Source organism: Phoenix dactylifera, chromosome 1 (assembly GCF_051530095.1).
Source record: "Phoenix dactylifera cultivar Ajwa chromosome 1, Ajwa_hap1_PhDact_Kaust_v1.1, whole genome shotgun sequence".
Classification (NCBI taxonomy): domain Eukaryota; kingdom Viridiplantae; phylum Streptophyta; class Magnoliopsida; order Arecales; family Arecaceae; genus Phoenix; species Phoenix dactylifera.
In genome coordinates, this window is record NC_143190.1 from 70,092,145 (window position 1) to 70,110,185 (window position 18,041).

The window sequence follows — 18,041 nt, forward strand, 5'->3', positions numbered from 1 at the left end:
ATTGAATCATGAAATTTAAGCGGAGACAGATGGCTGCTGATCATGAAGAAGACAGAACTAGAATCAGACAACAAAACAACTAGACAACTAAATTGCTGAAAAACATCAGGGAACGAATCATACTCCTCTACCTCCTAATGATGGTCCACCGGTGGAAGAAGCGGGTGTTCCTGTTGCCCTCCTTCATCCATGGGATCTGGGACTTCTGTCTCCAGAACATCTCCTGCTGCCTTAGTAAGGAGTGGTGCATGGCGAGTTTGTGCCGCAGTACACCCAAGTCGGCCTCCGGCAGCCCACCCATACTATCCTCCCTCCCCTAAAGCTCAGCAATAGACACCTCCACCTCCTCCGGCCTTCTAAATATATCCTCTACTACCTTGCAGTTTCACCTGCGGAGTCTGCGCTTGGTAAGCTCTAGCCTGCACGAAACCCTCTACATGACATCACCTCGCACCGGCATCGTCCAAGCCTCTCAAACAATGTTCCAGGATTTGGGGTACGACAACCACATCTTCTTAAAGAAGAACGGGGGTCGATGACTGATGTAATCTGCTATAGAGATCAGGCGTAGGCAATGGTTAGAGGCGATCTGGGGACCTTGATAAGCCAGGAAGCTCTGGAACCTCAAGTTCATTCACCGCATGGTTCTGGCAACCTTGAGGTAGATTTTTTTTGGGGGACAAAATTGGCCTATACTAAATGGCCAAGTAGGAGTGTTTGGTTGTGAACGAAACATGGAATAAGATAGAATACCTAGCTTATTCCATTCCCATTTCACCATCCAAACATAGTTTTAAGGAATAGGGATCTGGAGTCTTTGTTCTCCATCAATTACCCACCAAACAACAATGTTTCCTATTTGTTCCTATAGATCTTGGATACCTAATACGAAATAGGCGTCACATGCTATTGTCAATTGTCCAAAAACATCCATGAATAAAATAAAAATACTTTATCAATACTTCAAAGAGGTATGGCATATGTAAAACATGGCTTTATTAGGGTACTAATATTGTTGGTAACATCCTAGTGCACAGTCAAGGCCTAGTTATAGCACCCTAGATAAGCATTTTAGGAAACCTTATTAGTTGAGCCGCGTACACTTTGCACTGCTGCTAAATTCATCATGGTGCATATTGCTATTACACATATAAGGAAAAAAAAAGAGGAAAAAGTAATTACTATTCCACGTGTTGCCTTCTGGTTGGACTAGTCCATGTGAACTTAGTCTAACAAATAATTTTTCAAGGGAGTGGGATCAGGATGGGTGGGGGGCGGAGTTTAGTGGCGAGCTTCAGGTTAGGCCTGATTTCTGTTTGGCCTCCATAACGTAAACCTGAATTCAATCCTGAGACATTTTAAACCAAGCCTAAAGCCCGATCTAAAGCCGAGGCTAATTTTTAACCCGATATACCACCTAGCCAAAAGTCCACATATATCCTTATTGAAATTTCTTGTTTAGCTTAATTCTAGTTAAGTACAGTCATCTAATGGCATAGTCATAGCCATTAGTGGGGATTTAAATAGCCACTCTAATGTTGTCGATTGGTAACCACAATTCGAACATGATTTTTCTTCTAAAACACCTTCTATAGTAATATATATTTATCTCAAATCTAGGGGTACCTATGAGTCTTGGTTTGAGGGGACCCTAGAGCACTATAATATCCATCAATTTGAAATTCAAATTTGAACCAGTCAAATTTAAAAATCTAATCAAAAACATGTCAAAACTGGCATCCTTACTACCACCAACGATTAAACACCATCTATCATGCCCTAACATGATACTGCCGACAGGGTAGACACCTCACAAGGCTCAGCCCTGTAAAGTATCTCAAGCCTAATCTATCAATCAACTAAATACAATGTCAGCAAGACAAAGATATATATGGAAAGGATCTAAATAACTTCCTGCACATAACCTAGCTTGAGGTCTATGAGCATCCAAATCTTAAAGTAATAAAAAAAAATATTTAACACAAGCATAACGATACCAACATTTGGTATGGATTAAATAATAGTTCCACATGATGATATAATACCATTCGAACAACTACAATACAAGGTTCTGACCAACAAGTTCTCAAATGAAAGAAAGTTTGATAATACTATTAAATAATAGTTCCACATGATGATATAATACCATTCGAACAACTACAATACAAGGTTCTGACCAACAAGGTCTCAAATGAAAGAAAGTTTGATAATACTCCAACTGCATCCTCGAGACAACTGAGTTTTACTGATTCGTTCATCTGGTAAAGAAGAAAGCTATAAGCTTAACAACGAATAAATTCTTAATTGTACACACTTCAATTTAAAGAGAAATTCACCAATTTTAAAAAAAAAACCAATTCAATATACATTTTGTTTTATTAAAATAACAAGTATAGAAGTATGAAAATACACAAATAATGGCTATGCATATAATATGAAGATTACCACTAACTCAATAGCTAAAATAATTTACAATTTCCAAGTTTGGACATGTTTAAATAATACATCATGATTAATAACTTATTTAACTTTCAGTTTGTTGTCCATTTTCGTCATGATATTAGGCAACCAATGTCATGATTCACCCTATGACAAGCATCTTCTGTTACACGATCATGATTTGCCCCATGATAGGCTTCAATCGGTTGTCATGATTTGCCTAATGACAGGCATCAATCAACTATAAAAATGTCACACAAAAATCCATAACAATAGTCCCAATAATAATAACACAATTAAATCTATCAATAAAACTCACTATCAAAAACTCATGAAGTTTTTATTCTATAATCCCTTTTATACATAATTGATCCCATGCCATGTGAACTACATTATGTATACACTCACTAATGCGAAGAATGCAACCACTTCAATAAAACATGTAATAAAACTTCCACAAAAAAGTGTCTTATAGGAAAAATACAATTCTAAAATTCTAATAGATTAAAGAGTACATAAAGAGAGAACTTGCCTCAAAAATACTTGTGAACAACAAAAAATATCTCAACACCTCAACATATCAAAATAATAATACCAATACAAAATTAATTAAATAAATGAGAACTCATATTGTAAGGATCCATGGAGGCATGTGTTTGGTCTCTTATTGGCTATGCACTACGTAGATCTTGGATACTTAATAACATCTTACGACTAGCTTTTTTAGATGAGGCACTGAGTTGTTACAAATTATATCATAGCAGATCTGGCCTATGACCCATATAGACTAAGAGACAGCTGCAACATGGGTCCATTTTAGGTTGACCATAAGTGTTTGTGATTAGATTTGTGGTATTTGTAATTAGATTTGAATAGATTTGGACCATGAGCTTGGCAAGATACTAGGGTTTAAACAAGGAAGTATGTGAAGATTCATGTGGGCATGTGTTTAGTCTCATATTTAGTATCTACTAGGTAAATCTTGGGTACTTATTCAATATCAAAGAACCCAAATAACACCTTTTTGACAAGCATTTTTTAGTAAGATCCTATATTGTTACAAATAGTATCAGTGTAGATCTAACCAATGGTCCATGTGGATAGGAGAACACTGCAGCATGCGTCTATTAGGTTGACTACAAGCTAATTGTGGAATTTGTAAATTAGATTTGTGGTACTTATAATTAGATTTGCAATAGATTTAAACTTTTATCCTGATGCAGATGCCAAGGCTTAAACTGGGGGAGTTTTTGAGGACCCTTGTGGGTGTGTCTTTAGTCCTACATTAGATATGAATCGGATAGATCTTAGGTACTTAATAATACCTTAAGGTAGGAATGGCAAGGGGTAGGGTACCTGCAAAATTTGCCTTATCTGTATCTGAATCCATTTAAAATCCTACAGCCCGAACCTTAACAAGTTTTAATTTAAATCCCAAACCCTTTCCAAATCCTATAGGGCTTTGCTAAATAGATCCTATTAGGGTTCGGGATAGTTTGGGTATCCGAAAATATCTGGCCAGCTGCCATCCTATCTTAAGTCTAGCCTTTTTGGATGGGGTCAAGATTGTTACACGTATACTCATAAATATATAGCAAAATAAAGTGATTGCAACTCTATCTACAGTACACTCACACTTCTTATTGAACATTGCACAAGCACCATATAATTAAAATTACCATATCCCAATAATCTATATTTCTATTGAATTGTCCAATCCTACAAATTAATCTTGCCAAGAGATCTTAGTTATATTTTCGATCTCTTGTAGTGATCAAATTAGCCAAAGCTCAAAGCATAAATTCTCGAAGTCACCTTGAAATAGGTATTTTTCATCCTAAATGGATATGTATACATCAAGTTATGTCTCCAAAATCATGCTAAATATAGAACTTATGCCAAATTTTCAGCCCATTTTAACCCATATATTGACCAAATCAATAAAGATTTAGTACAAAAATGTGGGTCCCAAAGTTAGCTTCAAAATGAGCATATATATAAGTTATCCTCAATATCAATTGTCCAACTTTTAAAAATGGTTATCACATAACAGGGGCTCCTCTCCTTATATTTCCTCAATATGTGATATTCTAGTTCCGCATTCTTGTGAAAGAACTCATAAAAAAGCGCAAGGTAAGATCTGTGAGAAAGAAATAGAAGAGAGATGAGAAAGAGAGTTATGATAGAGAGATTACAAGGGAGTAGAGAGAGGAAGAGGGCTTGGTTAAGAGGTTATGTGTAAAAGAGAAATGGAAGATTGAAGAGAGAATTATGAGAGAAAAGTGACCATGAGTAGCGGTAGGCAAACGTGTGAACCAAAAGAAACACAGAGAGAGAGGGATAAGGTTGGTTTAGGTTGAGGTTTAGAATCTTCTAATTGGGCTGATCTAATAGGTTGTGTTAGTAGGTCATTATCTAGCCATTACACAAATAATGGTGACCACGAGAAATCTCCAATTATCAAGCCATTGCCACAGGTCATGGAGCTAATGAGAGATGAGATGGTAATATGTGTGATAGAAAAAAATATTTTCAACCTGAACATGTTGCCTCAAACCACCAAATATTTATGATGGCGAAACTACTATTACCATCGACACGAGGTTTGCCAAAACAACACGTAAGAAAGAAAAAGGAGGAAGGTGGGGAGAGAATAGGGGCAAGGGGAAGAAAAGAGAAGGGCACAGGGAGAGGAGGCTTCTCGGCTAAAAAAAATGGCAATGAGGCTAGGGCTAAGGGATGCTTGAAAAGGAGAGGGAGTTGTGGAGTCTCTATGAAAAAACTAGAGAAAGACTATTTAGATTTTATTGTTATATAGATGAAATTATTAAAAAATAATAGTTTGGAGAAAAGCTCCCTCTCTATTCTCCTCTAAACTGCTCTAGAGCATACATGTACGGGCCATGATTAACTATAGGTAGGGGACTATGCAACCATCAATATAGCCAGTTATGGCCAAATACTTATAATGAAAGAATCTTAAGTCCTTTACTTAGGATTCGATATGACCCTGCATGCCACTACAAACTATTGTTGTTTAGATGCTATTGTTGCTTTCTAGACTAATAAAGAAATTATGTCCAAGTATAGACTCTCATTTGTTGCCTTCCTACTATAAAATAAAATATTACAAAAAACTATACTCTAACATATACTAATTCCTAACTAATTGATAAAAAATAGACATCCAATTCGACAAAATAATTTTTATTTGTATTTTTCAAACGATAATTTTATCCCATAAAATCAAAATCTACTCCAAAATTGAACACCTAATTCAAAAATTAAACTCAGTTACCAAACTAATTGTTATAACCTAATCTAATCAAGCAACTCGTCTATAACCCATCTTTTTTGATGAATGTGTCACAATCAAAAATAACTTAAAATAAGAAGGTATTGGAATATACTTTATAGAAATACATAAATGACATACCAAGCATCCTTAAGTACAAATATGAATTATTGCTATGATAGGCTATTCTATATTGTACCTAGAATGTTGCATGTTGAATGCAGTTAGTTGAAAATTCTAAGATATGTACAAGCCAAAACAAACAATATATTTATAAATTGCCTGGATGAATTTCTATAAAAAAATTGAGTTTTGTAGTAGTATAGATACTTAAAAAAAGAATTAATTGTACAATTAAATCTTGTCCCTTAGTTATACAAAGGATAAATAGGTGGTTTGTTAACCAATACTATCCATTATTATTAAGGGGACCCCAATGCATGAGGATACTCCCACTATAAGGTATGGAGAGGGTTACGCTTGTGTGCAGAGGCGTTGCTTCCGTATTTTTAACCTATGGAACCTAAAGTCATAATGGAGTAATCTTATACCATTACACCAAGACTCGCTCTCTAAATCTGTTGTAACTAAAAAAAAATGAAACCTAGGACTAGTATCTCTCTCATTATTATAGATCTCTATTCACCATCTAACATTATGTATCAACCTATCATAGCTAAGGATGAAACTTCTATACAACACAATAATATGGAAAGAAACAGATTGAAATGCAAATTTTAAGTAGAAGACAAGTTGAATGAGAGTGAAAAATTTTGATACCTTAAAATTACTGGAGTAAGAAGAAAAGATTAAAACTTCATAGAATCACAAATTGAACGTAGGAAAGAACATTCATAGAGGACTCAAATGTTTAACCACAAAAATTAAAAAGGAAAGGGTGAGAGATGGGAAGGGAGGAGGGAGGAAAGAGCAAGATCATGGGATTTCAAAAAGGGGTGTGTTGATTATGTAAGAGGAATTAGCGAAAGTGCTTGTTAAGCAAAAGAGATAAGGAAGGGAGATGTGACAAGAAGAGAGAGAGATAGGAAGATAAGTATTTCAAATGAAAGAAGAAATACATGGGATTTGAGAAGAGGAGGTGCTAAGGATTGGAGATATTAGGAAGTAAATACTAGTAGCCTTCACCTCCTCTTTCTATCCTACACAAGACTTTGAGTCTCTCTCATTGAATATTGATGGCCCTTGTCTTTCATCCCCTTCTTAAATTCCAAAGTCTCCATCATAAAAAGTACGAGCAAGAGCATGAAAGAAAATAGGGACAAAATAGACTTGGCATAAAAAAAAAAACATTGAATTTATAAAAAGTTACATATATTTTGCCACTTGTAATCAATAATTGTGGCATATTATTAGTACCATTGGACGAGAAAAATAGAACTATGCTATTGGCTTCAAAAATATGAACATCCAGGAAAAATATTTATCAAACCAAAAGTCAAAGAAATTAACAACTAATATACCAAATCAATTAGTAGTATGCTCTAACTCAAACCAAAGTTTCAATCTTAAAATAACATTATTAAATTTGAAAGATTGACTCTTCTTACAAGGTCCTTTCAAACATGATGTAAAAGTCAATAAAAGTAGAATACCTTTAAGATTCTTTAAAATCGATAGTCGCACAATCTTCAGAGGGTGTGGGCCTAGGAGAACCATCAATTGGCAAAAAGTTGAGATAAAGAATACAGCCTTCATAGCAACCATATTCAACAAGGCTACGCTGATCTTCCTTCATCAGACAACCATTGTTATGCGTGAGCAAAAGCCTACTTTCTTCAAATTCCTCTTTCTTTGCGATCTCTCTCTTCAAACCACTAACAGTTTCTTCATCTCCCACATCTATATAGAAAAACCTACCAGTGAGTATCTCTATTCCCAATCTCATCTTGTCTTGCATTTCTTGGACTCTGTTGACCTTTTTATAGAGGGGTCTATCCTTAGTGCAATCTACTTATTGAGACATATAGCAATCATGCTCCACTTTATATCACGACTATATCAAATAAGATTTTTAGAAGATATATACTTGGAATATTATTAATTATAAACTAAAATATTATAATTCATTAATTTTTGGTAATTGTTATTAGGATTTATTTAGTAACTTCGAATTTCTATATATCTAATTGGCAAGGCCAAAATAGGGTGCATCGAATAATGCAAATTAATAAAGAATGTGTAAACCTAATTTTTTTATGTCATTCAAAAAATGATATGTCATCCTTATTAGGATAAGCACTGCAAGAAAGTTTTGTACGAAATAACTTTCAATAGATGTTATTTTTGCAATTAACTGCCATAACTATTGTTTGAATACTTAGAAGGACATTATTCATATAGAAATCTATTAGTAGCCACTGTCCAAAGGTAGTTATTGCTAAATTTAACCATTTCCTCAGTTGCAAAATTCTTCTAGGTATGTTTTTCTTTGTACTCGCTCTAGTTAGAAATATGCCCTAGAAGCCAATTTGGCTGACGCATTATTTTGTTTTGGGACATAAATTTGTACTTGACCTAATAATGAATTTATTAGGATGGGCATTCTTTTCATTCATGTTCTTATGTGTCCATGAATCGTCCAAGGAATTAATAAGATGATGACGCATATTCTCAAGAGTTGAGAATTTGAGGCATGTGTCATTGGTGATTAATTCCTGAATTGCTTCTGATCGATGGATCCATCACGAGGGACGGTGATCGATCCGCTGAGATTAGTTCACAGATCACTTAGTCAAATGGATGAGTCTTGAGTCCACAGTGTAGGGACACTGGAGTGATTGTGTAAGTGCTTGTTAGAGAACAAGGGTACTGAGCGTGACCAAAGCAAGTAGTCACTTGGATGTCTATCCACTCGTCAGTGACTTACTTGATGCTGCAGTTGTATTACTGGTCCTTTGACCTGCAATGTCTCGGCTATTCACAGTGAGGTTGCTGTAGTTTGACAAGCACATAAATATGGGCCCTATCCATTTGGGTCCTTGTGGTGCAGATTAGCTGCAGTAGGTTCATTGCAGGAGTAGGGGTGCATCTAGATGGAATCTATCGACCTTGATAGATTAGGAGAGATCCTATGTGATTTATGAGACTGAGTTCGTAAATCCTTGGCCAAGGTAGTTTTTGGAAAAAGAGTTTTCCAATCTCGAACTGGAGTCGAATAAATTTTACATATGACAGATGATGGGGTTTGACGAGTTATCCATGACCTCCATCCTGTTGGGATCCACGATAGAGGGACTGTATCATATGCTAACTGCACCTAGAGGTTCATCTATTCTACTCTGCTGGGTTGCCACTATATGCTGCTAGGTGTCACTGGTGGATTGTGAGACTCAGAGGCATTCACTTGATGATCAGTGAACCCGAATGAGAAGAGTTGGAATTGTTCTAACCCATTGAAAGGAGTTTCAATGATATTGTGATAGAGATCACAACATATCTCACTACCAGATAGAATACAACCTATGGGGTCACACACAATAGAGGATCTGATCGATCTAATGGTTGAATTGTGATTTGGAATCACAATAGTTTGTAATTGTCAATTTGATTGATAATTAGTTTAACCCACTAAGAGTTAGTGAGTTGAAGAAGGAATTAATTGTAATTGGATTGCAATTTGATTGAATCAATTGGACTTAATTAATTGGGCTCGATCTTATATGATAAGGTTCAAGAGTCCTACTTGGAGTAGGACACCTAGATTCTAATTAGATTAGGACTTCAAATTATTAGAGTCCTACTTAGAGTAGGATTCCTAAAGTTCTAATTGGATTAGGACTAAAATTATAAAAGTCCTAATTGGATTAGGACTAAAATTATATGAGTTCTAATTGGATTAGGATTCCTAGAGTCCTAATTAATTTTGGTCCAGTAGATAAAGATGACTCCTAATTAGATTAGGATTCATGTGAATCAAATAGGGAGACTAATTGGGTTCTACTTAGATTAGGATTCAATGAACCAAGGGCTACCTAAATCCTAATTTGATTAGGATTAGAAGGGAGGGGCAAGAGCCCCTCCCTTCCTCGGATGCTCCCGGGATCCGCGTCCTGGATGACCGGGATGCGCGACCAGGATGGACGGGACTCGCGTCCCGGATGCCCGGGACGCAAGACCCGTTTTGGCCAAACATTGGTGCGGCTCCTCCTAACTTTTAGGAGGAGTCCACACCTAGGGCTTCAAAGAAAAAGAATAAAAAAGGGGGCAGCCCCCATTGGGATGATTCTTGGTGGTTCTTTTTAGGCGAGCGGCCTCCATCTCTCCCTCTCTTCCTTCTTCCATCTGCAAGGCAAAAGAGGAGCAGCAAGGATGTTTGATTCTTCCTCCTCTTCATCAGATGCATGGAAGAAAACAAAGAGAGAAAGGTGTTTCTCTCTTCCTCCTTCTTCTTCCATGGTAAAGAAAAGAAAAGAAAGCATTTCTTCCTTCTCTTTCTTTCTCCTGTTGGAAACAATCAAGAGTTGATTGCTTAGAGAAGTTCCAACCATCAAAAGGGATCTCTGCAAGGGAGCTAGCACCCCGGTGAGATCGCAACCTCGATCAATCCAGATCTTCATGTGGATACCCGTAGAGGCCGGACACTTGTGCGGCTTCAAGCGAACCTGATTTCCACGATCATCAAATAGCGGTGAAGATCTACCCGCTCAAAGGTAAAGATTTGATCTTTATAATTTTAATTGTAGATCTGAAAATTAATCAAGTAATTAATTTTAATCCTTTTCTTCAGATTTCATGATCTTCTGAGTTAGAGAACTCATAATTTTTTTGAAATCTACGTTTCTCTGGACGTTCATGAGATGAACGACCCCGCGCGCGTCTTTCCGCTGCGATCGTCGCAACGCGTGTGAGGGTAAACCGAAAGTGGTATCAGAGCCGGGTTTTTAGGATTAAGATTAACATTAATAGACTTGATTAGGATTTTATTAGATCTGAATTTTAATATTCATGCTTGCTGAAATTTTCTACGTGCTGAAATTTCAGATTTCAGAAATTTCAGCATGCTGATTTTTATTCTTATGATGTTGCATGTTGATTTTAAATTACAATGAGATTGAAACAATTAAAAATCATGTCTTGTATAATCAGAGATTCAGTTGGTAGCATGATTAAAATTAAAATTATCAGATCTGAAATTATATGCATGAGATGCATGTGATAAGAATCAATCATGGATTCATGATCATAAAAATATATTTATCTGCTTATGCCTATGCTTAAAAGAAAAATTATATATGCATGAGATGAATAAGATATGATCAAATCATGGATTCATGATAATTAAAGGATGTCAACTCGAGTCGACTTAAGGTTAACTCGAGTTGACTCCAAGCATATATGAGTCGACCCCTGTTTGAGGATGTGTTTAAAATGTATGCATGAGATGTATGTATTAGTTAAACAAAATTTATTTGCATGAGATGTAAATAAAATTCTTAAAAATAGGACATTTACATAAGATGTAAACTGAAACAATTATGTCATTTACATAAGATGTGTTGGGAACCCGCCCATGCCGCTGATATTTCAAAACAAAAATCAGATGGCAGCGGAAAGGGGCATGTGCGGGATCGACGTTCATCGCATGAACGTTGTTTCGAGACCTTTCGTAGTTGGGTAAGAATTAAAACTTTTAAAACTATTAGAAAGATCAGATCTTCACCTTGTGCGGGTAGATGATCACCGCAAACTGAAGTTCGTGGTTTAGGATGAAGGTTCACTTGAAGCCGTTCAAGTGCCCGGCCTCTACGGGTATCCACACGAAGCAGGATTCGATCCAAGCTTTCTATCTCACCGGGGTGCTAGCTCCCTTGCAGAGATAACTTTTGATGGCTGATCTCCTCTCTTTCTTTCAACTCATGAATGTACTTGAGAGGAGGAAGAAGAAGGAAGAAGAAGAGGAAGAAGCAAGGCCCCTGCAGCCTACTTTCTTTTCCCTGCGTTGGAAGGAGGAAAGGAGGAAGAGGAGGGCGCCATGGCTTCTTTTTCCCTTCTTCTTGCTGGCGGCTGAAACAAGGGAGGGAGAGGGTGGCCACGTGATGGAGAGGAGGGGGATTCCTATATCCATTAGGTCAGCCCCCAAGAGTCCTCCTTTTATAACATCTAGGGCTCCTACAAGTTAGGAGCCCTTGATGTATTACCAAGAGGGGCGCCGGCCCCTCTTGTTGCCGCACCAAGAGATCCAAGGAGGAGGGGCGTGAGCCCCTCCCTCTCATGTTTCCCTAATCCTCATCTAATGAGGATTGGGAGGCCCTAATGTGGTTTAGCTTTAATCCAATTAGGCTTAGCCCAAGGGTGAACCAATTTGGATCCAATCTAGGCTAGTCCTAATCCAATTAGGACTTGAATGAACCATGACTCAATTGAACTCTTCAATCCTAATCCAATTAGGAGTCATGTTGATTCATTAAATTAATAATTAATTTAGACTTAAGGAATCCTAATCCAATTAGGATGTATTTAATTTTAGTCCTAATCCAATTAGGACTCTATTTGAATCCGAAGTCCTAATCCAATTAGGATTTCTAGGAATCCTACTCCAAGTAGGAATCCAATTTTAATTCAAAATTCCTAATCTCATTAGGATTGTAGGAATCCTATTCCAAGTAGGAATCCCAGTCCTACTCTAACTAGGATTTTCAGTCCTAATCCAATTAGGACTCTAGGTATCCTACTCGAAGTAGGACTCTTGTTTCAAGTCCAATTAATTAATTCCCTTTGTTCCTTCTTTAACTTCTTATCAATCAAATTGATTACTTGTGATTCCTAATCACGATTTCAACCATCGGATCGGTTAATACTTCTAGTGTGTGTGACCCCATAGGTTCTATTCTGACTGGTAGTGAGATATATTGTGATCTCTATCACTATATCATTGAAAACTCCTTTCAATGGGTTGGAACGATTCCAACTCAACTCGTTAGGGTTTATCGATCATCAAGATAATCCCTATGAGTCCCACCATCCACCAGTGACACCTAGCAGCATGTAGTGGCTATCCAGCAGAATGGAATGATGAACCTCTAGGTGCAGTTAACATGTGATACAGTCCTACTATCGTGGATCCCCACAGGACGGAGGTCATGGACAACTCGTCAAACCCCATCGTCTGTCATATGTCAAGATTTATTTGACTCGAGTTCGCTAATGGAAAACTCTTTTTCCACTTTATATAACTGCCCTGGCCAAGGTCTTAGAACTCAGTCTAACAAATCACATAGGATCACTCCTCTTCTATCAAGGTCGATAGATTCCTTATAGGTGCATACCCTACTCCTACAGTGAACTTACTGCAGCCAATCTACACTGCATGGACCCATATGGCTAGAGACCATTTATGTGTGTAGTCAAACTACAATAACCTCACTGTGAGTAGCCGAAGCACCGCAGGTCAAAGAACCAGTCACACTACTGCAACATCAAGCAAGTCACTGACGAGTGGATAGACATCCAAGTGACTTCTTGTCTTGGTCACGCTCAGTACCCTTGTTCTCTAACAAGCACCTGCACTATCACTTTAGTGTCCCTACACTGTGGACTCAAGTCTCGTCCATCCAGAAGGAAAGTGATCTGTGCACTGATCGGATCGATCACCGTCCTCGTGATGATCCATTGATCAGGAGCATTTAGAAATTAATCACCAATGATACATGGCTTAAATTCTCAACTCTTGAGAATATGTATCATCATCTTATTAATTCCTTGGACGATTCATAGACACATAAATAATATGAATGAAAAGATGCCTTTTATTTATTCAATAATAAATAGTCAAGTACAAAATTATGTCCCTAGAATCAACAATGTGTCAGCCAAATTGGCTTCTAGGGCATACATCTAACAATCTCCCACTTGCACTAAAGCCAATTGGTATCTTAGGCCCATCTTCTCAAGGTGGGCTTCAGTCTTTTGCTGACTTAGCTGCTTAGTGAACGGGTCTGCCACGTTATCCGCGGAGTCTACTCTCTGCACCTCTACATCATAGTCGCGTATGAAATGGAAGCGCCGCTCTATGTGCTTGGATTTCTGATGAGACCATGGCTCCATAGCTAGTGCTATGGTGCCAATGTTATCACAATCAAGTGTTATGGCATCTAATGACATTACACCTAACTCTGCAATTAACTTTTAATCAGAAGGTTTCCACTGCACCCTTAGATACGGCTTAACATTCAGCTTCTAATGTAGAATCTATAATGATCGGTTGTTTGAAACTCTTCCAATTCACCGTACCACCATTGCACAAGAACACATATCCAGATGTTGACTTTCTGTCATCGACATCAGTCATGAAGTCTGAATCTGTGTACCCTTCTACCTTTAACTCTGATGATCCTCCAAAAACCAAGAATAAATCTTTAGTTCTTCTCAAGTACTTAAGAATATTCTTCACAGCTGTCCAGTGTTCTTCACCTGGATTCGACTGATATCTGCTTGTGACACTCACAGCAAGAGCTATATCAGGTCGTGTACACAGCATGGCATATATGAGGCTTCCTATTGCCGATGCATAGGGAATCTTGCTCATGCGTTGAATCTCTTCAGATGTGTTGGGGCACATCTTCTTGGAGGGATGAATTCCATGCCTAAAGGGTAAGAGACCCCTCTTGGAGTTTTCCATGCTGAACCTCTTCAGCACCTCCTCTATGTACATCTTCTGTGAAAGGCCAAGCATCCTTTTAGATCTATCTCTATAGACCTTTATTCCCAAAATATAGGATGCTTCCCCAAGGTCTTTCATGGAAAATTCTTTTGACAACCAGACCTTGACCGAGGTTAGCATGGGAATATCATTCCCTATCAGTAGGATGTCGTCCACGTACAGTACGAGAAATACGACAGCGCTCCCACTAACCCTTTTATAAACACACGGTTCCTCTTCGTTTTTGATGAAATCAAACGTTTTGATTGCGTCATCGAAACGAGTGTTCCAACTCCGAGATGCTTGCTTTAGTCCATAGATGGACCTTTGCAGCTTGCAGACCTTATGATCTCCATCACTAGAAGTGAAACCCAAAGGCTGTTCCATATAGATATCTTCATCAAGATATCCATTCAGAAAAGCAGTTTTCACATCCATCTGCCAGATTTCATAATCATGAAATGCTGCAATAGCAAGCAATGTTCGGATGGATTTTAGCATGGCTACAGGTGAAAAGGTCTCCTGATAGTCAATGCCTTCGCGCTGACTATACCCTTTTGCCACAAGCCTTGCCTTATAGGTCTCTACCTCTCCATCCGAACCTATCTTCCTTTTGTAGATCCATTTGCATCCAATAGGTACAATACCTTCTGGTGGATCTACTAAGGTCCAGACTTGGTTGGAATGCATGGAGTCTAACTCTGACTTCATAGCTTCCAGCCATTTCTCGGAATCGATATCAGATATCGCCTCGTCGTAGTTTTTGGGATCTTGTATATGATCCCTATCTCCCGCTAGGAACATTTCCTCGGTATCCTCTTCTAGTATACCTAAGTATCTATCGGGAGGATGGGAGACCCTACTAGATCTACGAGGTGGTCGAGGGACATCGTGTACTGGCTCTGTATGAATGGGTTCAATAGGATCCATGACTCGTTGCTTTTCAGAGACTTTCTCTTCAAGCTCAATTTTCCTCCCACTGCCTCTATCAAGGATAAACTGATTTTCCAAGAAGATGGCATGACGGCTCACAAACACATTGTGATCCTCTGAGACGTAAAAATTGTATCCTAATGACTCTTTAGGATATCCTATAAAACGAGCACTTATGGTCCTAGCCTCTAACTTGTCCGCCTGTAGTCTCTTGACGTGGGCCGGACATCCCCAAATCTTGAGATGACCCAGACTTGGTTTCTTACCATGCCATATCTCATACGGTGTGGTAGGAACGGATTTAGAGGGAACTCTATTCAATAAATAAATCGCTGAAAATAGGGCATCTATCTAAAGAGACAAGGGTAAATTAGTGAAGCTCATCATGGATCGGACCATATCCAATAGAGTCCGATTCCTCCTCTCCGACACTCCATTGAACTGAGGTGTACCAGGAGGAGTCCATTATAAAACTATACCATTCTCCTTGAGATAATCACGGAACTCTCAACTAAGGTATTTACCTCTTCGATCTGATCGAAGAACCTTAGTGAGTTTTTCTATTTGTTTTTCTACTTCATATTTAAACTCTTTGAACCTTTCAAAAGTTTCATATTTGTGTCTCATACACATATCCATACCGTGAATAATCATCGGTAAAATGAAGTAAAAAATTACAACCCCTAGCCTGCACATCGAATGGGCCACACACATCAGTGTGTACTAGGATAAGTATTTCAGTGGACCTCCCTGTGTCCTACAAAGGATAATTTGGCCATCTTTCCTTGAAGGCAGAATTCACAAATCAAATATGACTCGAAAGTCAATGAGCCCAAAAGCTCATGTTTCTCCAATTTGTTTATTCTGTCTTCTCCTATATGGCCAAGCCTGAGGTGCCTTAAATACTTTAGATTTATCTCATTTTTGGATCTATTAGATCCTATGGTATTCACTGTTTGCTCAGATATTGTTGCTGGGGGTCCAAACCAAGAACGATTGGCACAGCGGTGTGAACGGGGTTCCCTTGGAATTGCTTCGGTTGCGCTCCGCCTTCCGCCGGAAAACCTGCAAGCAAGCCTCGCACCACCACCGGGGTGGTGGGGGCCCTCCGACGATCAAGTTAGGGAAGATCGAAGGAGAAGGAGATGAAAGAGTAGATGCCCTACAAGCCAATCGCAATATGTATTGCGTAGGGTTTTTCTTTTGATTTGTCCAAATCATGTACATGACATTTAAATATGAATAAAGGCATTATGTTTTATCATATGCTGTTGATTATATTTATGATAAACTCCTTAGATTAGGGCAATGGTTTTAAGACTATGATGAGATCATACTAGTGAGACTTAAAATCCTAAAATCCTAATCTTAAATATTCCCAGTCATTGGTACATTGAGTCGGGGATCAATGATTACCGGAAAGACTGGCATGTCTTATGTATGCTCGATGCAGAGGATGATTGATCTCACAATCATTTGTGTGGAGACACTAATACAAAGATATGGGTGCTCATTAGAAGAATGAGTTCACTGAATTGACCTACAAAGAGAAATCTTATGAAGTCTTACTTACATGTCAAAAGATGATTCTCTTAGTGGGAGTTGTGCAACTGATCCTTTGACCTGAGATCACCATGGTATCTTGTGCACATGAACCTATGTTTTGGTTTACACTCATTCATGACAATAAGTTATGTACGAGGTCTTCTGGATATGGTGGATTGTGTACGAAGATTATGAGTAGATCAACAAGGAATTAATCACTTCTAGTAAGAGAAGATAGCATCCTATTTATTCTAATCATATGATAATTCAGGAAGCCTTTGATCAAAGCAGAATGAAAATTAGAAAGAGTTTCTAATGTTTCATTATTTGAATTATCATTAAAAGATTGAGAAAAATATGAATATGAAATTGAGTTTGACATATATTCATACTCATATACATATTTGGGATGCAGTTTGATTAAAGGATTGAATTGCATAGTAACTTGCCACTGAAGGGTATTTTTGGTATTTCCACCAAATTCCATATTTTCCGGGTAGACATGACACGTTGCTAGACGTCAATCTTGTCTTATAGGTTTGATCGAATTAAAGAGTTTAATTCGATCACCAATTAGAAAGGATTCTAATTGTTAAGTTCGGGTTCGCGCAGTTTGGACTTAAATCGATTAGAAGAGTTCTAATCAAGTTGGGTCAACTCGCACTCACACCTATTGCTGGCTAAGTATGGAACCCAATGGGTCACACACAAGAAAACTTATCAAGGGTCTAATTGGATTAGATCATGTTTGCAAGATAAACATCCTAGCAGGTGTTGCAAACCTTAGCTCCTGATTCGAACTGGATTCGAATCTGATTCGAATTGAATTCGAATCTGATTCTTAATTGATCTAATTTGATTAGATCATATTCTAATATGGGTTAGCCAAGAGTTGGCTCCTAATTGGCTTGGTTTGAGTCTAATTGGATTAGATTTGATAAATCATTCATTTTTGACCGTTGGATCAACATTTGGATGAAGAGATGGATCAAATGGATGGCACCATGAATTGGAACCATTGGATTTTCATCATAGGATGATGGGAGATCATGATGACGTGATGGATATCATTGGGAGGCGTGGAGATGAAAAATAGGTGAAGGAAAGAGAGAGAATACGTGAAGATTAAATGGATAAGGATGAACCATTTATTTGATCTTATCCATTCTC